Source organism: Artemia sp. Qi Xiang Cuo, chromosome 14, assembly GCF_049724085.1.
Source record: "Artemia sp. Qi Xiang Cuo chromosome 14, ASM4972408v1, whole genome shotgun sequence".
Taxonomy (NCBI): domain Eukaryota; kingdom Metazoa; phylum Arthropoda; class Branchiopoda; order Anostraca; family Artemiidae; genus Artemia; species Artemia sp. Qi Xiang Cuo.
The window spans coordinates 69,084,148-69,104,941 of NC_142807.1; the positions used below are offsets into that span (position 1 = coordinate 69,084,148).

At 38.3% G+C, this 20,794-nt stretch overlaps 1 protein-coding gene across 3 annotated transcripts in view; it reads left to right on the top strand.

The window, feature by feature from the left end:
* Positions 1 to 291: 291 nt before the first annotated feature.
* LOC148944798 (thiamine pyrophosphokinase 1-like) overlaps positions 292 to 20,794 on the top strand; it is a 64,195-nt gene continuing 43,692 nt past the window's right edge. Inside the window, exon 1 of one of the 3 annotated variants that reach the window (XM_089100048.1) lies at positions 292 to 341. The gene's annotated coding sequence lies outside the window, so the exon portion shown is untranslated. Of the gene's footprint in view, positions 342 to 1,244; positions 1,307 to 8,241; positions 8,364 to 20,794 lie in introns of those variants that run through there. The other 2 variants (XM_089100046.1, XM_089100047.1) reach the window with 2 other exon arrangements.

The window sequence follows — 20,794 nt, forward strand, 5'->3', positions numbered from 1 at the left end:
GGGGGAGACACATAAAAAAAGCGAGGGACGGGAGCTGGTTGCCCTCCCATCCTTTTTACTATTGAAAAGGAAGTAAAACTCAATTTTCAATTGAATGAGCCCCTTCCGAAGTTTTTCGACAACTCTTTCAGTAGGAAGTGGCCCGGTGAAGACTGTACAAAGTCATTTCACTAATAACTAGGCAGCAGAGCTGTACCAACAACGGTACAGTTGTAATGTGTTGGCAATGCTGTTATGCTGTTTATTGTATATTTTAGTTTTTCTGCCATCTCTGCCTTCAATAAAACTTGGTGGTTAATTTTCAGCAACACCATAAATAGAGAAAACTTTGTTGGGAAATTGTAAATATAATTTTGGCCCATTACAAAACAGTATCAAACTATTTCATTGAAGCACTGGAGCAAATGCACATGAATATCTGCGTTTGCATACAGTATAATTCTCTTGGAACTAAAAATCCGACACCGCTTCCATTACCTTAGATATACTTAAGGAACTGTATTGAATAGATCCCCAGTTTTCCAGGGTTATATTTTCAGATAAAAAAAATACGTTAATATTTAGATTGTGCAGATTACATAACACATTCAGGTCATAAGTGCATTTTGTTCTACGACTAAACTAGATTGATTTTTTTTTCATTTGAAGTAAATAACTAATAAAAAAAAGGTCCTAAATTACACAATGAAAATGAAACAAATAAATCCTCTTACGGCTAATTTAGCTTTAATACAAATATATTAACAGGGACTAATAAGGGCTTAATTGTGAATGTATTCACTTTAGATAAGATAATTTTATTTGAAAAATACATATAGAAGTTATTCGCCGCACCTGCTAAGTAAACTCCAAAGGGCTTGTTGGCAGCAGGTGGTATTTTTTTTCTATTCTAGATATTCTAAAAACACCATTCGTACATATACAACAACCATTCTACTTACATAAAACACACATAATTACTACTCTTCTGCAAGGAAAAATCTTTTCATCGTAGCCGTGAAGGATGCCAGATGGCTCAAATTTATGATTGTAGCTAGAGTTATATTCCATACAAAGGGGCTAAATTTCTAATTACAAAAGAATCTAATCGTATTTCTAAATGGATGCATCAGATTTGATTTTCTTGTCTTTTGAATGCAGAAACTAGTAAGTTCCTTGCTTGAAGACATAATGAACCACGTGACGTCTATATCTTTATTGGGAAGTTTCCATTATTAATGACTAGAAAAAGAAAACTATTTCAGTTCCTTTTCACACTGCCTTTCTTTTAGTGATAAAGAATTTAATCCTTTTTATTTGCCTAACAGTGAGTCGTTTATTTCAATAATTTATAGATCTTATTTTTGAGAAAATATAATTACATCATGTAATTATATTTTCTTGAAAAGTTCTGAAATAATACTAGACCATACTGTTGTTTCTGAATCGAAATATGCATCAAAGGTGGGAGTCAACAAAAGTTAGGAAGTTACTAAATGATGCATAAGCAAATTTCACAGAGACAAAACAGGACAGTGATCAAGGCCGTGTCCAGGATTTTTGTTCGGAGCAGGGCCGGAACGTATGGGGGGAGGGGGGACGCCTACCCTCAATGTTTTTGGTCAGTCGGTAAAAAAGTAATTCGGTAAAAATTCTTCGTTCGGTTCAATAAAGACCACGAACATACTGACACGTCATCTATAGAAATTTCGGACTAGGTCGGTAAACTCAGCAGTTTTACCGACTCCTACCGTGATTTTATAGATAGTGCCACAACTTTCCATTTGGTTAAATAAAGAGCATTAAAATAGTGGCATGATATGTACCGAAAGCTAAATCTTGGTTGGTAAATGCAGCAGTTTTACCGACTCTTGCAGTGATTTTACGTATTGTGTTCGAAACGGACATGCTAATTATTGACAAAAACAGTCGGTAAAATCTCCTGCTCCCCCCACCGAAGCATTTTGGCTAGTGACGACACTGGTTCGGAGGGTTATTTTGTTTCGGGGCGAGAGGGTGGGATGGTCTTGGCGGGAAGATAGAGGATGCGCTTGCCCCGGGCGCGGAAATTTTTAGGGCGTGGAATTTCAGATAAATAATCTAACGGGTATAATTATTTTGTGATTTTTGAATTTTATTTTTAATAAAAGTAAGTAGGGTCTAAATCCCTCCCCCCCCTGGACACTGTCTGTAAAATGACAGAGATTAAAAAAGAAAAAATAGCGTAAGAATAAAATATGTTGCAAGATTATTTTTTAAGGAACGAGTGTCGGACTCCTTAAGTGTTTTCTGAACAAAGCGTTATTTGGTTCGGTACCTTTGCGCGGAATAAAATACATTAATCACGTTGGCACCTAAGGAGGAAGAGGTGAGAGGGAAGACTGACTGTCACCCCCTTTCATGGAGTAGGCATACCCAATCAGTAAAAATGTACGGGTAGGGGACAGACAGGGACGCTGTTCTGGGGAGGGTCCCCTCCAAGCACTTGTATCTTTACTTGCATCTTTTTGTCAAGTTTACGAATTTGAGAGATGTTTCGATTTTGGCAGGAGGAGAGTCCAAATCTTATAAACTCCCTATCTTTCCTCTGAATACAGCTCTGAGGGGCTGGGGAAGGATTTTTCAACTTTTTCGAAATTATGATACAGAAAATTTTTCGAATTTCAGTAAAGACACTGCTTTTTGAATTATTAGATTAAAATACCAAAGAGGGCATTTCAAAATCCTACGATTTTATAAAATCCTGAATAAACCACAATTTAAAAATGAAGCCAAAACGGTAATCTGCATTCTTTTCCTACTTGAATAAAACAATTCACATTAATATTTCTTACAGGCCCCAGTAGTTATTTCAAAGGCTGTCTCTAGAACCATTTTTCTAGCCTGTCTCAGCTTACCATCACAGAGATCAACAACTAAAATGGTGTAGGTAAGGTTGCCGTGAAACAAGAGCCGTGGCGCTATGCCCCCCCCCCCACATTGGGAAAAAGAAAGACAATAAAAAATTAAACTTTGAGACCTAGGGTAAGTGCATTTGCCCCCCTCCCCCTTTGTTCTCAAATTAAAACTTAAAACGAACAGAAATTATTCCGTATATGAAAGGGGCTGTTCCCTCCTCAACGCCTCGCTCTTTACGCTAAAGTTTTTTATTGTTAAAAAAAAAAAGAGTTGTGAGAAAGTCAAACTTTAGCGTAAAGAGCGAGGCGTTGAGGAGGGAACAGCCCCTTTCATATACGGAATAATTTCTGTTGGTTTTAAGTTTTAACGTCGTTCCTTACTTTCAGTTAAAGAAAGCTTGTTTTTTTATTTAATTTTTGAACATTTTTGAATTAATGCAGGTTTTTGATTTTGGCTCACCGTACATGATTAATTAAAAAAAAAAATTGATATTAATTTTACTTTAATTTGGTTAAATGGCTTTCTCAAAACTTGTTTAATTTTATTTACGAACGTTTTTATTAGTAATAAATATACGTAACTTACGAATTAAGTTACGTAACGAACTTTCTTCTAGCAAAAAAAATGCAAAATTCTACATTTTTGTAGATAGGAGCTTGAAAACTCTACAGTAGGGTTCTCTGATGCTCTGAATATGATGGTGTGATTTTCATTAAGGTTCTATAGCTTTTAGGGGGTCTTACCCCCTTTTTTTGAAAATCAGTCAAATTCTCTCAGGCGCGTACCTTTTGATGTGTAGGACTAAACTTGATGGAAGTTATATGTTTGAAATCAGCATTGAAATATGATTCTTTTGATGTATCTATTGGTATCAAAAACCCATTTTCTAGAGTTTCGGTTATCATTGTGCCGGGTCGCTCCTTACTTACGTTTGATACCACGAACTGTTTGATTCTAGCACCCTGAACTCGCAAAAACTCAATAACTTCATTCATTTTTCTCACAGCTTCATTTAGGATGCTTAAACCATCAGAATAATCTATGTCCAGGATAGTATTTCCTCCATATTTGATTCCGTGGTCTCCCATTGCCTTTCCTGTGCTTCTTAAGACTAAGTCCATCAAAATAATCCATACAAAGGGGAATGTAACACAACCCTGCTTAACTCCTGATCAGAGGCAACGCTATAGCGTTGCCTATAGTAAAGGCCACACGGATCCAATGTTTGATTATTATTTATTTGTTTATTTATTTTTTTTCCCAGAGGCACTTCATATGGAAGGGGTCGTCATATAAACTTCAAAGGGGGCTTATTCGATTGGAAATCGAGAGTTCTAGTGCCCTTTTTAAGTGTCAAAAGTGATTGGAAGGCAGCTAACACCCCCTCCAAGCCCACCATTTCCCCAAACACATCCAATCAAAATTTTGAGATAGGCATTTTGTTCCACGTAGTTGATTTCCAGAAAGAAATAATGTTTTTGAAGAGGACACTCCACCCACAGCCCTCAGGGCACGGGTTGTAAATTATGCCCTGGGGGCATATAAAGTTTTTTATAGAAAGCTTGGTCGTATAAACTTCAAAAGGACTCATTCGATTGGAAATTCAAAGGGCCAGTGCTCTTTTCCATAGTCGGAAGTGACTGGAGGGCAACTCACCCCCCTCTCACGCCCACCTTTCCCCAAAACACATCAAATACAAATTTTGAGATAGCCATTTGGTTCAACGTAGTTGAAAATTCTGGAAATTAGGTCTTTGAGTAAGACACCCCCCCACCTACAGCCCTCAGGGCAAGGGTTGTAAGTTATACCCTGTGGGCATAAAGTTCAAAGTTCTGGAAATTATATCTTTGAGCAGGACACGCCCCCCACAGTCTTCAGGGTAAGGGTTATAAATTATGCCCAGGGAGCATATATGGTTCTTATGGAAGGTATGCTCGTATAAACTTAAGAGAAGGCTCATTTGATTGGAAATTGAAAGTCCTATTTCACTCTTTAAGCATCAAGAGATATATGAGGGTAACCAGCCCCTCTTTTTCCCCTCGCCCTTTTTTTCAAATGCATCCGATAAAAATTTTGAGATAGCTATTTTGTTAAAAACAGTTCTAAGATCATATAACAAAAACTCCGGCGGCGATGCAGCCCCCCAGGGTCCCCCGACACAGCCCCCATGGTTCTTATTGAATGGATGCTCGTATAAACTTCAAAGAGGGCTCATTTGATTGGATATTGAAAGTTCTAGTTCACTTTTAAGAGTCAAAAGAGATTGGAGGGCACCTAGCCCCAATCCAAGCCCTTTTTCCTCAAATCCATCCAATAAGAACTTTAAGATAGCCATTTTTTTCGAAAAGACCATACAACAAAAACTCCGGGGTCAACAAAGCCCCCCAGGGCCCGAGGGCAGGCGCTGTAGGCTATGCCCTGGGGGAATATATGGTTCTTATGGAATAAATGTTCTTAAAACTTCAAAGAGGGCTCATTTGATTGGAAATTGAAAGTTCTAGTTCAGTTTTTGAGAGTTAAAAGAGATTGGAGGGCAACTAGCTCTCCCCCTATGCCCCTTTTGCCCCAAATGCATCCAACAAAAATTTTGAGATTACCATTAAGTTAAAAATTGTTCAAAAGTCAGGTAACAAAAACTCAGGTGTCAAAACAACCCCCGAGGGCTCATTTGATTGGAAACTGAAAGTTCTAGTTCAGTTTTTGAGAGTTAAAAGAGATTAGAGGGCAACTAGCCCCCCCCACGCCCCTTTTTCCCCAAATGCATCCGATAAAAATTTTGAGATTACCATTAAGTTAAAAATTTTCAAAAGTCAGATAACAAAAACTCAGGTGTCGAAACAACCCCCGAGGGTCCGGGGGCAAGCGTTTTATGTTATGCCCTGGGGCCTATATGGTTCTTATGAAAGGCATGCTCGTATAAACTTTAAAGAGGGCTCGTTTTATTGGAAATTGAAAGTTCGATCTCACTTTTTAATAGCCAAAGGGATCCGAGGGCAACTAGCCCCCCCCCACATGCCTTTTTTTTCCAAACCCATCTGATGACAATTTGGAGATAGAAATTTTGTTAAAAATAGTTCAAAGGTCGGAAAAAAAAACTCTGGTGTCAATACAACCCCCCAGGGCCCGGGGGAAGGCGTTCTAAGTTATGCCCTAAAGGCATGTATTGTTCCTATGAAAGGGATGCTCGTATAAACTTCATAGAGGGAATTTGAAAGTTCTAGTTAAATTTTTAAGAGTCAGGAGATTTAAGGACAACTATCACCTCCACGCCCTTTTTCCCCAGACCTTCCGGTACAAATTTTTAGATAGCCAGTTTTTTGAAAAATGTTCCAAGATTGGATAACAAAAACTCCGATGTCAACACAGCCTCCGAGGGTCCGGGGGGTAGGTGTTGTAAGTGTTGTCCTAGGGGCGTATATGGTTCTTACGAAAGGGATTCTCTTATTGACTTCAGAGAGGGCTCATTTGAATGGAAATTGAAAGTTTAAGTTCACTTTTTAAGAGTCAAAAGATATCCGAGGGCAACTAGCCCCCTCCCACACACACCCTTTTTTCCCCAAGCCCATCCGATAAGATTTTTAAAATAGCCATTTTATTAAAAACAGTTCAAAGGTCAGATAAGAAAAACTCATGTGTCGACGCAACCCCCCAGGGCTCGGAGGTAGGCGTTGTAAGTAATGCTCTTGGGGGATATATAGCTCTTACGGAAGGGATGCTTGTATAAACTTCGGAGAGGACTCACTTGATTGGAAATTCAAAGTTCTTGTTCACTTTTTAAGTGTCAAAAGAGATTGGAGGGCAACTAGCACCCCCTCCTCCATGCCCTAAATGCATCACATAAAAATTTTAAGATAGACATTTTGTTAAAAATAGTTCAAAGTTCAGATTCAAAAACTCCAGTGTCGACACAGCCCCCCAGGGCCCAGGAGAGAGGGCTAAACTTCACAGATGGCTCATTTGATTGGAAATTGAAAGTAGGAGCTTACTTTATAATAGTCAAAAGAGATCCAAGGGCAACAAGCCCCCTCCCCCACGCTTTCTTTTTCCAAACCCATCTGATGAAAATTTTGAGATTGACATTTTGTTAAAAATAGTTCAAAGTTTAGATAACAAAAACTCCAATGTCGACACAGCCCCCCAGGGCCCGGGGGTAGGCGCTGTCAGTTATTCCCTGGGGGTATATATGGTTGTTATGGAAGGGATGCTAGTATAAACTTCATAGAGGGCTTATTTGATTGGAAATTGAAAGTTGTAATTCACTTTTTAAGAGTCAAAACTGATCGGACGGCAGCTAGCCTCCCCCCCCCCCTCTCCATTTCGTTTTTTTCCCAGTGGCACTTCATATAGAAGGGGTCTTGGTATAAACTTCAAAGGGGGCTCGTTCGATTAGAAATCGAGAGTTCTAGTTTCCTTTTTGAGAGACAAAAGTGATCGGAGGACAACTAGCCCCCTCCAAGCCCTTTCTCCCAAATACATCTGATAAAAATATTTGAGGTAGACATTTTGTTAAAAATAGCTCAAAGGTCAGATAACAAAAACTCCTGTGTCGACGCAGCCCCCCAGGGCCCGGGGCAGGCGTTGTAAGTATTGCTCTGGGGGCATATATGATTATTATTTATTTATTACCCGTCCAAAAAACGGTACAAAAGACTGAGTATCACTAAAAAAGAAAAAACACACAAAAAAAAACACACAAAAAAAACACATCGAACAAATTACAAAGACGAGAAACAAAAACACTGCACTGCAGGTACATAACATATTTTACTTTTTAAACTCACAAATACTGAACAAACATAAGCGATATGAGCATCGTTGCATCAAGCCGCAATTGGTAAAAAATTCAACCAAATAATCATTTGTGAATTAAAATATAAATTAGATAATCATATCAACTAGTCTAAATATGACAAGAGACGATAAAACAATTAAACGACACTTTCGTTCTCTGGTCTTGAATTCAGATCACTCTCAACAAATGGTTCATTTACTCTGATATGCATAAATATCAGAAACAAGGAAATTGTTCAATAACGGATTTTTTTTTTAACTTCATTCCATAAAACAACATGCTGAAAAGAATGGATGATTAATACAGAGTTAAATTATTAGTAATATACGCAGTATATTATCAGAGAAAAATTGACACCAAGATTGAGAATAACCAGCGTCACATAAATTGGACTCTTAGGAAGAGAGACTAAATCATCATTTGATTTAGAATTGCAACAATTACAATGTTAACGCAATTACAGCTAATCTAATTAAATAAGCAATCGACGATAAAATTATAAACTCCCACTTCCTAGATTTGAGGTAGGAAAGGCTATCCCCATTTTTATTTAAGTCTTTATTTATTTATAGCCCGTCTACAACAAAAGGAAGACACAGACAAAGTATAAACGAAAGAAAAAAGAAAGGACGAGGCACTAGGGCGAACAAAATTAAATGGACAGCGATTCACTGCCGTAGCAAACGGTACCAAGGTTGGGAACAAACTTTCTCGTTGTACCGTTTAATTTGTTCAATTATAGCTGCTATCGGGTCCGCAATATTAAAATTTTTTAACAAGGTGCAAATTTCTTGTCCACGGCGGGAGCCACAACAAAAACTTTGCATACTTAAAAAATGCGGATCTGAGGTTTTTTTTCTGGCTCGGGGAACATTCTCCAAAATGGGCTTAGATATAGGAAATGGGGAAGGGATACGGCGTTATAAAGTCGAGCGAGAATTAAATGGCTGAAACGGATTTTAGATGAAACTACTCTACTGTAATCAAAAGCCGGGCGTTTACGGAGATGATCAATAAGAAGGGAGCGGATAGTTTTGAGGTCCTTTACAATTAGTAAACCAAGGTAAATAATTTTCGGGACAGGGGCTACAGACAGTTCTCCCAGCCTCACAGACGAGACCTCTTCTTGGCGCCAGTTGAACAGAAGAATCTCCTACTTCTGGAGGTTAAGTTCAAGGATAATGCGACTGTAATTTGATTGTAGTGTGGAGAAGGTGGTCTCTGTACCTGCGACTGTATGGCTGGGGTTCAGAATGTCATCGGTGTATGCTATCATTGTTACGTGTATGCCACGAGCTTTGCATGTTGTCTCGATAGTAGACTGTGGCTCAATAATACGGTTATTAAAGGCATAAAGAGATGTGACTGATCCTTGTCGAGCACTCTTTTATACTGGGACTACACGATTCCCTCGGTAGGACAGCATCACGTCTGGTGTATATTCAGTGAGGGCTCGACCATGGCCAGGAAGTAGGAGTTCAGCCTGTAGGTGGTCGTACATGTCTTTAATAGGTAGTAGGATGTCCTTCTGTACACCTCTCTTTGCCATATCCAAAATGAGTTGGTCATGGAGAAGTGAGTCGTAGGTACGGCAGAAGTCATGTAAACCTATAACAATGGACTTCTTCGATTCATCAGCGTCAATCAAAACTGAAGCCCAAGCAGAAATGGCGTGGCCGCAACCAAGACCCTTCTGGAACCCAAACTGGGACGGGGAAGTCCAGCACTTTTCCTGGATTTCATCAATGATCAAAAGTTCGAAGACTTTTCAAAGCATTGGTGCCACTGTGATCGGTCTGAACGAAGCACATTCCGAAGTAGTTTTTCCTTTCTTTTGGACTGGCTCAAGTGACCCAGTATTGAATGCCGATGGTACGAGTCCAATGGTGAAGATCATCTGAAAGATAAGAGCTAGATGTCCCATGAAAGTCGGGCTGCAATGGCTAAGATGAAGAGCGTATACACGATCAATGCCAGCCAACTTCTTCTTTTTCAGCCGTCGGATCGCGGACGCTACCTGTGATTGGATAACTAGGAAATCTGTATCTGGAATTGATGATAGGAGGGATGAAATGTTTTCTTGAACAGAAATGTTAAGATCCTGTTTTGGAGCTGAAAACTCATCAAGGTAATATTTTATCCATGTTAAAGATGGGATATCTGACTCAGGACCCGCCCTCTCCTTCTTATCAAAAATTTTCCATAACAAATTAGGATTTTTAATTACTTTTTCAGAACGCTCAGATTTCAACAGTGCGTGGTGACAAGCAAGTTCCTTCCCAAACTTACGCTTAGATGCAACTCTGATCTTTTTAACTACTCCTGAGCGTGGTCTACCGAATTCTTTCCAAATTCCGTGCCAGAAGGTAGCTCGGTTGCATGCTAGTTGTAATAAAGGGTTAGAAGACCATCCCTTTTCTTGAGTTCTTTGTTTGACACGGGACTTGGGCACACTCTGAGATTCGGAAAACAGAAGCGCATGGGTCAGTTCGGCGTAATAAATATTAAGACGTAGCCGCGCATCTTTTTCATCACGATGAGAGAATTTCATAAGTAGGTCAAACAGTACGCGAATTTTTGACAGCACAAGATCACAAGAATCTTGAAACTTTTCTTTGTCATTTTTTTGCCAAACCGGAACCTCCTGCCACCCCTGAGTGAATGCTGACAAATTATTCGCAGCGGAAAACAAGGTAGGCCTACTGATAATACACTGAACTGGGAAATGATCCAAAGTGAAACTATTCGGAAGGACAAGAACCTCATTTACCGGCAAAGAATTAGAGCTAGCAATATGGTATAGATTGGACGTAGAACCAGATTGGTGGATATACGAAAAGTCCTGGTTTTTCCAGTGAATAGTAAAGTGGTTCTCAAGTATCCCTATTAGAATGCAACGATGACTGTTTTGGGCACTAATATCAACTTCTAAATTACAGTTAAAGTCACCCACGATTATGCACTCAAGGGACTCGCGCTTGGCTCTTTAAGGCAACGGGTTAGTTTTGCATCACTTAAAGCAAAAACACTATCAGATTTGTCGTCAGGGTAATCAGTTTGAAGGTACATATCTATAACTAGCATCTAATTTAGCTATCTAATCTAGGCTATCTAATCTAGTTGCAAGAAAATTGTCACTGTCATCGTATACTTCGCACGCGAGACAGTTGCTAACCAGCGTGGCAATACCGTCAGACGGACGGCCCCGTGGAGATGAACGTTTTGTAGACACGGAAAACACAGAGTGGGACGGTGTGAGAGTTAGTAGGTTTAGTCCAGCTTCTGTGATGAAATGTTCTAGCAGACTGGTCAACCACAAGAGACCGCTCGGTAAAATTTCAGTTTATATTCCAAGAGAGTAGTGAAATATTAGAGGTTTCGTTATTCAGCATGTTAATGAGTTGCCTTTTGCTGGTTCCCGGACATTTCACGCTATAGCAGGTATGACCCGCTTTCTTGCACGAAACGTAAAACATAGCACGAGTATATTTTTCTGCATCGTTCTTTTTGGAGACGTGGTCAGACGCGCCACATCTGAAGCAGAGAGGGCTATTGGTGCAATCAGCAGCTAGGTGGCCTTGGTTGTGGTTAGCAACGACAAGATAAGAAACATAATTCTTCAATGGGTAGTTTTTCGTAATAGATCTTCATAGAGTCCTTAAGAAATTTATCTAATTCCGATCCACAGCTTAAAAATACCTTGAACGTACGGGAACTGCCAAACGGTTCAAACTTGGTAGCTCTGGGGATTAGGACAGTTAGCTGATCCGTTGATACGTCAGAGGGGACCCGTTTCACTACACAAATATAGTTAGGGCTCTTTATGGCAGCAGAAATCTGTGGCTGGTTGGTCTTGACTGACTCAACAATGGTTTCAGCTGTGTCTTTTGAACAAACCATTAGTATCCAGTCCGATTTGACTTTCCGTAATTCAGATATGTAACTAGTAGCCGCAAAAACCGAATCTACGAATCTCTTCCTAGCACTCGGGGTATCAAGCGACTCGGGCAGATTTTTTCAGGACGATTGAATAGGAGGGCTTATCAGGCTGATTTGAAGCGCTTGGCCATTCAATGGGTTTCTTTGCATTAATAACAAAAGGGTTCTTGATAACTCGAGACAATTCATTCACCTTAATTGCTATGGTTCCTGCAGTAGTTTGACTAGTAGCTGGGACTGATCAGGGAGAATCAATAGCAAAGGTTGGCAATTTGGTCTTCTTGACTTGAGCTTGGTGAATCCATCTGCAAATATCCGTAAATTTTCTTCATCTTTTGCATGAACTTTACAGCGTGTTGTAAACTGCATTAGTTGATGGAGCGATTCTTTGGCTTCCAGAATTTCTTCTGGTGTGAAAAAGCCGACGCCTTTATTAACTGTTCTGTCCAGTTTTTCTCCTCTTCCCATACTACGCCTCACAAAGTTCAACACAGCATTCAAGAATAATTTGTCCTCCATTTCCGTCGACATCCCGAAAATAACGCGGTACTGTTGACGCACCTTAATAAAAGGTTGAAATTTGCTTATAGGACTTGCCTAATAAAATCTTCTATTGGCAACCTTCAATCGGTAACACTGACCTAAAATAATTGTTCCCAGGGGAAACCACAGCGGTCAAAATAACCATACCATAGATAACCCGATTATAAAAAGTCTACAAATAAGTGTCTATTGGGAAACTACTCACAATGTAAAACAGGTTTTTTATCCAAAAAATAGTTCTTTACACCACACGCTCTAGAATCTAGGTTGCCACCGTCAGTAGGATTTTACTAGATCTAGTAAAACAAAAACCAGGAAATTTAGAGGATCTAGTAAATTTCCCGAAATCTAGTAAAAACTAGTAAAAAGTCATGATTTATAGCAAACAAAACTTTTTTATTTTCCATGAATTCAGGGAAAAAAATTATCGTAAATACACGACAATTTACAATTTTTGCTTGTCTGTCTCTTAAAGAGACAGACATTAAATAATTCTGGGAAATCGGGCGTCCCCTTCATGGAAATGTTCCTTCCCCCAAGGAAATGTCCTCCATTGAAAGATCCTCCCCCGTATCCCCTACTCCAACCCCGACCCCCCACTAGAAAAAAATTCCTCCTGAAAACACCAGTATACTTCCCAATAACCAATACTATATGTAAACAATGGGCAAAGTTTATAACTTGCAGCCCTTCCCCCGGGGACTGTGTTGGATTAAGTCATCCTCAAAGACATATTAATTAGATTTTTGACTATGCTGAACAAAATGGCTATCTAAAAAAATTTATTGGGTGATTTCGGGAAAAAAATGAGTGTGGGAGAGGGCCAAGTTGCCCTCCAATTTTTTTGGTCACTTAAAAAGGGCACTGGAACTTTTAATTTCAGTTCAAATGAGCCCTCTCGTGATATTCTAGGACTACTGGATCGATACGATCACCCCTAAGAAAATAAAAAAAAACAACAAATAAACACGCATCCGTGATCTTTCTTATGGCAAAAAATAAAAAATTCCACATTTTTGCAGATAGGAGCTTGAAACCTCTATAGTAGGGTTCTCTGATATGCTAAATCTGATGGTTTGATTTTCCTTAGAGTTCAATGACTTTTAGAGGTTGTTTCCCTCTTTTTTCGAAAATAAGGCAAATTTTCTCAGGCACGTAACTTTTGATGGGTAAGACTAAACTTGATAAAACTTATAAATTTTGAAATCAACATAAAAATCTTATTTTTCTGATGTATCTATTGGTATCAAGATTCCGTTTTTTAGACTTTCGATTACTATTGAGCCGGGTCGCTCCTTACTTGCAGTTCGTTACCACGAACTGTTTGATTAAACGGCCATTGTGTTTCAGGAGTCATTCTTAAAGAATTGAGACAAAATTCAAACTTAAGCGTAAAGAGCGAGGTGTTAAGGAGGGGGTAACCCCCATTTTTGTACGTAATAATTTCTGTTTTTAAGTTTTGATGTTGCTACCTACTTTCAGTTGAAAAAACTTTTTTTTGTAATTTAATTTCAGATCGTTTTTAAATAGTGCTTAGAAATCTGGTCCCACCTCCACGGAGAAACCTACTCCCCTCGGAAATATTTTCTAGGAAATTCGATCCCGGTGAAAATTTACCCCGAACAATTAATCTTAACCACTCCGCACGTATTATTGAGAGGGCAAAGAGAAAGCAAGACATAAAAAAAACTTTGTATAAGATTTCTAGCAAATTTCGCCAGTGCATAATTTCCCCAAGTGCAAAATTTCCTCTGAAAAGTTCACTCCCTGGAAAATTCCCTCTCCATGGAAAATTTCCTCATGGAAAACCTCCCAGCACAAATTACCCCCCCCCCCCCCCGGAAAATGTATGCATACATTTCAATAACAAATACTATGCGCAAAAAATGGGCAAATTGATAACCTAAAGACCCTTCCCCTAGGGCTGTGGGGGGAGGGCCATGTTATAACCGAAGGCATGTTTATTGGGCCTTTCAACTATGATGAACAAAATGCCTATCTCAAAATTTTTATCGGACAATTTTGGGGAAAAGGGGCGTGGGAGGGGCCTAGCTGCCCTATAATTTTTTGGTCACTTAAAAAGAGCACTAGAACTTTTAATTTCCGTTCGAATGAGTCCTTTTTCGATGTTTTAGAACCACTGAGTCGATACGATCATCCCTGGGGAGAAAAACAAACAAACACACATCTGCGATCTTTCTTCTGGCAAAAAATACAAAACTTCTTTTTTTTTAATTGTATATCATGAAGATCAAATCGCGTGAAATTAAACCGTACAGTAGTTCACTGTTTGCTAATGCAAGAAGGACCAGGAGAGTAAATGAAAATGAAAAACCTGACGAATCCAACATATCTGATAGTCATAAAAATGAAAGAGAAATAGAAGCCCAGAGATCAGATCGTGAATTAGGCACTGAAAGCATTATGAATGAAACTCATAGATCCGACATTGGTACAGTTCAGGTATCATGTAATACTGCAAACTCCAGGAATGAACAACGAGATGATCTTATTTCTCATCTTAATTCGGAAGATGAAAATTTTGCAGGTATTGAGAATGTGGGTAAATGTTCAGTAAAACGCCTAGGAAAACTGCTGTACCAACAGAAGTTTAGGGACGAATGGTTATAAGATAGAGAAATGAAAACATTCATTACCCGGTGCCCTCTTGATTCGAAGTCGGCGTACTGCAAATATTACAAAAAACGCCTGAAAGGGAGTGTGTCAGTTCTTAAGAAACATGCTACATGCCGAAGTCACGTGAAAAGTATGAACGCAACCAAAGAAGATGTTCATCTAGATCTCTTCACTTCTGCTAATTCTGCAAAACAACTGCACGCAAACAAAGTTACAAATGCAAAACTACGTTTAGCCACCTAATTCGCTGTCGAAAACCTTCCTATTTTGAAAATGAACTCCCTGGAAAATCTAGTAAAATCTACTTTCAGTGACTCGGAAATTGCGTCTTGTATCAAGATCAAGAGAACCAAAGCAACTACCATCATCTCCAATGTAACTTCTTCATATGAAACCAAACTTATCTCGAAGGAACTGAATATTGAATTTTTTTTCTCTAATTTTCGACGAGTCGACAGATCGCTCGACAAAAAAGAGCCTAGTATTGATAGCAAAGTATGTAAATGAAAACAAGGAAGTAAAGGAAGAATTTCTGAGGTTGCTGGAGGTGGATGATGCAAATGGGGAGGGCCAGAGGAAACTGATCACTGATTGGTCACCATTAATGTACCAATTTCCAGCTTAATTGGCATAGGACTTGACAATGCTTCTGTAAATATGGGCAAAGACAAAGGTTTGACCACCCTTTTAGCGCAAGAGGTACCTGGACTGTTTATACTTGGTTGTATTTGCCACAGCATTGCACTATCTCCTTCTGCGGCGGCGAAACAAATCCCCAATGAAGTGGAGAGCTTTTTGCGGGATTTAATTGTATTTGTCATGAATAGCCCAAAGAGAATGGATGAACTAGCAGAATATCAGGAATTTGTCGATGTTCCGAATCACCGACTGCTCTCCATATGTGGTGTTCGCTGGCTCTCTCTTCACTCTGCTGTAGCGCGCGTGCTTGAACAGTGGAGAGCGTTGCTACTCTTTTTTTTCGTAGCATGCCTTAGATGGGGCTGCCAGTGAGAGATCCTATATCGCCAAAGCAAAGAGTATTTGTGAAGCAATTTTGAACCCAGTGTTCAAGGCATACTTGCACTTCCTGAATTATATGCTGCCAAAAATAAAAAAATTCAATGTGGAATTCCAAAGTAAAGGAACACGTATTCATCTTCTTTTAGTCACTGCCCTTGAGCTCTACGAGATAGTGCTTAGAGGGCTTGTCAAAACGGTAGCAATCAACGCTCAGGACCTTTTCAGAACCGTCCTAGTCCCTGAGAACTACTTACCTGATGATATGCTTGCCTTTGGTGCAAATGTAGAAGCACATTTCGCTGTGTTGCCTCTCGAATAAAAGGAACTCGATGCTTTTAGAAAGACAGTGAAAATGTATTACATAGAACTAGCTGACCCGATACGTAAACGAATTAGCTATCGGGATGAAATAATGTCTAATTTTAGAGCTCTTGATCCTCATGAAGCAATCTCTCCCGAGAGACAAATATTATCCGTTGTGCCTCTGATGCTACGATTTGAAAAGGTAGCTTTCAGAACCTGCAAGACGGAGGGAGAGACAATAAAAATGTAGAGAAGTGTAACATTCTGAATGGGAAGAATTCTTGTTATGGAGGAAAGCGATCATCCGTCACATTTTACAGTTAGACCTTGAAAATCCGTGAACATTTGGGAAAGTTTTTTCCCTTTTTAGAGATGCTTCAGGAAGTGAGCTATTTCCATAATTGCCAAAGTTCTTTCTGACTCTCTGCAGCTTGCCCCATTCAAGCGCTGGAGCAGAGAGACAGTTCTCGAGTTTTTCGTCATAAGAACCAAAAATCGGAATAAGCTAAATATCTCGACTCTTTCGGCCCTTATGAAAACAAAGCAACTTGTTCACAGGTCGTCAAGTGGAGTCCATTACTTGGTGATCCCCAACGATTTGACTCGGGCTACCAAGAAATGGAAACAGGTGGGTCCCTTGAGTCAGAATTCGAAACTAGTCGATGCCTTAAATTAGGATGATGACGAGGACGAGTAAAGCCTTCTAAGTGCGACTTTTTTTTAATAATGACTACATGTTTTTCTTTTTACTATTAAATTTGTATGATTTACCTGACCTGAAGACTATTGACAAAATAGTATTTTTTAAACTAATTATTGTATGTTATATAGGTTTTCTTTTTCTTGGCAGCCTAGTCCAATTTGAGGTGTATTTTTAAACTTACATAATTTTACAACTAAACCGGTTGCCGATTACGTCGTTTCCGTTTTGAAGTGACACACATTAAATTGATTTTTGATTCCCTAGAATACGAACGAGAAAGAATCCAGAAAAAATCAATTGTAAGCAGCTTATCCCGAATTTAAAGACCAGCCCAATTAGTGTTTGAAAACTGGCAAATTTCCTCCTAAAAATGTAAAATTGAAGGGTTTAGGTTTCAAACCAAAAAACGGAAACGGGGGGACAAATTTCAAAAGCCGTCACTTTCAAACACACCACAGATTCTTAGCACTTCATCGCCTGAATTGCTTCATGATGAGTTGTCGCTGTTTGTCTTCGTTGATTGTTTTTTACTTTTTCAATATATCTGAATTTTATGACCAGAAGAACATCGATAAATTTAAAGCCGGGTTTCACCAGCAGGATTTCCAGAATCCAATATTTCAGACTATTCTCCGACGTCTTGGATACACCGCATCTGAATTAGGAATCCTATTCAGTATTACATACAAATAATAAAAAAGGATATTTGAATTTGAATGTTTCATGGATTTTAAATCATAATATGAAAACTAAAGAAAAGAGGAACAGACAGAGAAAAGAAGAAAAGAGGAAAAAACGCACGCGAAAATTTTTTTTTTGAGCATTTAGTAAAAACAGAAGCTATCTAGTAAATTTTTCCTCTCCGATTTACTAAATTCTTCCGGGTCAGGGTGGCAACCCTGCTCTGGATCAAGACTGATCAAGACTAGATCAAGATATGATTCTTATGGAAGGTATGGTCGCATAAACTTCGGAGAGGGCTCATTTGATTGGAAATTGAAAGTTCCAGTTTTCTTTTAAAGAGTCAAAAATATCGGAGGGCAACTAGGCCCCCCCCCCGCTCCATGCTCTTTTTTCCTCAAACACATACGATAACAACTTTTTAGGTAGCCATTTTTTAAAAAAAAGTTCAAGATCATATAATGAAAACTCCGGGGTCGACACAACCCCCTAGGGCTCGGAGGAAGGCTTTGTAAGTAATGCATTGGGGCATATGTAGTTCTTATGGAAGGGATTCTCCTATAAACTTCGAAGAGGGCTCATATGATTAGTAATTGAATGTTCTCGTTCACTTTTTAAGAGTCAAAAGAGATGGAAGGGCAGATAGCCCCCTCTCCACGTCCTATTTTCCTCAAACCCATCGGATAAGACCTTTGAGAGAGCCATTTTTTCAAAATGGTTCAAGATCATATAACAAACACGCCGGGGCCTACACAATCCTTCAGGGCCCAGGGTAAGCGTTGTAAGTTATGCCTGGAGGGCATATACAGCCGTTGTGGAAGGAATGCTCGTATAAACCTCAGAGATGTCTCATTTGATTGGAAATTGAAAGTTCTAGCTCAGTTTTTAAGAGTAAAAGAGATCAGAGAGGGCAACTATCCCCCCCCACGCCCCTTCCCCCAAATGAATCCAATAGAAATTTTGAGATAGCCATTTTGTTAAAAGTAGTTCAAAGGTCAGAATAAAAAAAGCTCCGGTGTCAACAACTCAGGATCCGGGGGAAGACGTTGCAAGCTATGCCCTGGGAGCATATATGGTGCTTATGGAGGGGATGCTCGTATAAACTTCAGAGAGGGCTCATCCCATCCGAGAGCCAAACCCATCTGATACAACTTTTAAGATAGCCATTTTTTTAAAAATAGTTCAAAGGTCATATAACAAAAATTCCGATGTCGACACAACCCCCCCCCAGGTTCCGGGGAAAGGCATTTTAAGCTATGTCCTGGGGCCGTATAGGGTCCTTCTGAAAGGGATTCTCGTTTAAACTTCAGATAAGGCTCATTTGAATGAAAATTAAAAGTTTTAGTTCATTTTCTCAGAGTAAAAAAATATCGGAAAGCAACTAGCCCCTACCGCCCTCTACGCCTTTGGGTTTATTGGATGGATAAACCCATCCGATAAAAATTTGAGATGACCATTTTGTAAAAAATAGTTCAAATATCAGATATTATAACCACGGGGTCGACACAGTTCCCCAGGGCCCAGAGAAAGGCGTTGTAAGTTATACAGGGGGTATATATGGTTCTTATAGAATTGATGCTCGTATAAACTTCAGAGATGGCTCATTTGATTGAAAATAGAAAGTTCTAGTTTCCTTTTAAAGAGTCAAAAGAGACCGAAGGGCACTTGGCCTTCAACCACGCCATTTTTCTCCAAACCCATCCGATAAAAATTTGGATATAGTCATTTTTTTAAAAATAGTTCAAACATCAGATAATAAAAACTCCGAGGTTGACACAAACCCATTTTTTTTAACTTTGATTTTTTTACTTTGATACCAGTTTTAATAATTTGATGAACATTTGATTTTTTTTAAGTTTGATTTTGAAATAAGGAATTTTTAAAAACTTGAAATTTTTTGGAATCAAAAACGAACAAAAATTAATTAAAAAAAACTTTCCAAAAAATAAGTTTTTCAGAGGAAAGTAAAGGCCATTTTAAACTTAAGCTCAGCAGATACAAATACCTTTTGAAATTCAAACTCAATATACCCAGAAATTACTATTAAAGAATAAATGAAACCCAAACGAACAGAAAGTAATAAACAATCATAGCAAAAAACATAGAACAAGTAATAACATAAATGAATAAATAGATCTTAAAGCGAGTAATGGTAAGATTGAATAGGAAAATCAAGCTTAAAACGAAAAAAATATTTTGCTATTGAAGTATAAATGAAACTTAAAAATAACAGAAATTAAATAAACAATCAATGCAAACAAACACACAATAGATATTAATGTAAATGAATAAATAAATCTTAAAACGAGTGAACTTAAATTGAATATGCAAATCAAGCTTGAAACGAACAAAAATCAATACAAACAAGAGTTTGGGTATTGCCTCCGTCTCTCACTGTAAAAGTCTATAACCTAATGCGTCATTGGCGCTTTACTGAAAACTATATGCGTCTTGAACAGTCTTGGAAAGTATAAACAACATCAAATTGAATATTTGATGTATAATGAAAGATCCATCAGTTCAAGAATTTATTTTACTGTAATTTTATTTTTATTTTCAATGCTGTAAGAACTGGAAAAGAAAATATTTGTAAAATGATTCCTTTCAGTTAAGCGCCAATGAAGCAGTAGGCTTTTGGTTTTTATTTACAGTTAAGGACGGGGGCAGTGTCCAAACTCTTGTTTGTAGTGAAACTATATCCGTCTTGAACAACATTAGAAAGAACTAATAAATTAAACTGAATATTTTATCTATAACGATATTAACTGCTGAAAGCTCATCAGTTCAAAATTTTACTATAATTTTAATGTTTATTTTTAATATTAATTACAAAAGTAAATATTAGTGAAAAAATATGTTTTCGGTGAAGCGCCAAGGACGCAGTAGGTTTTAGACTTTTACAGTGAAAGCGATAAAAAGGATGCGATACCCAAACTCTTGTTTGTAGTGGTTTTTGTTCGTTTCAAGCTTGATTTGTATATTCAGTTTAAGTTTCACTCGTTTTAAGATTTACTAAAGCATTACTCGCTTTAAGATCTATTTATTTATTTATATTACTTCTTGTTGTATGTTTTTTTGCTATGATTGTTTATTTAATTTCTGTTCGTCTTGGGTTTCATTTATTCTTTAATAGTAATTTCTGGTTGATTTGATTTTGAATTTGAACAGGTATTTGTATCTCCTGAGCTTAAGTTTAAAATGGCCTTTACTCTTCTTTGAAAAAATTATTTTTCGGAAAGTTTAATACAAAGAAAGTTTTTTTTGATTAGTTTAATACAAAATCACCTGCTGACCTCATT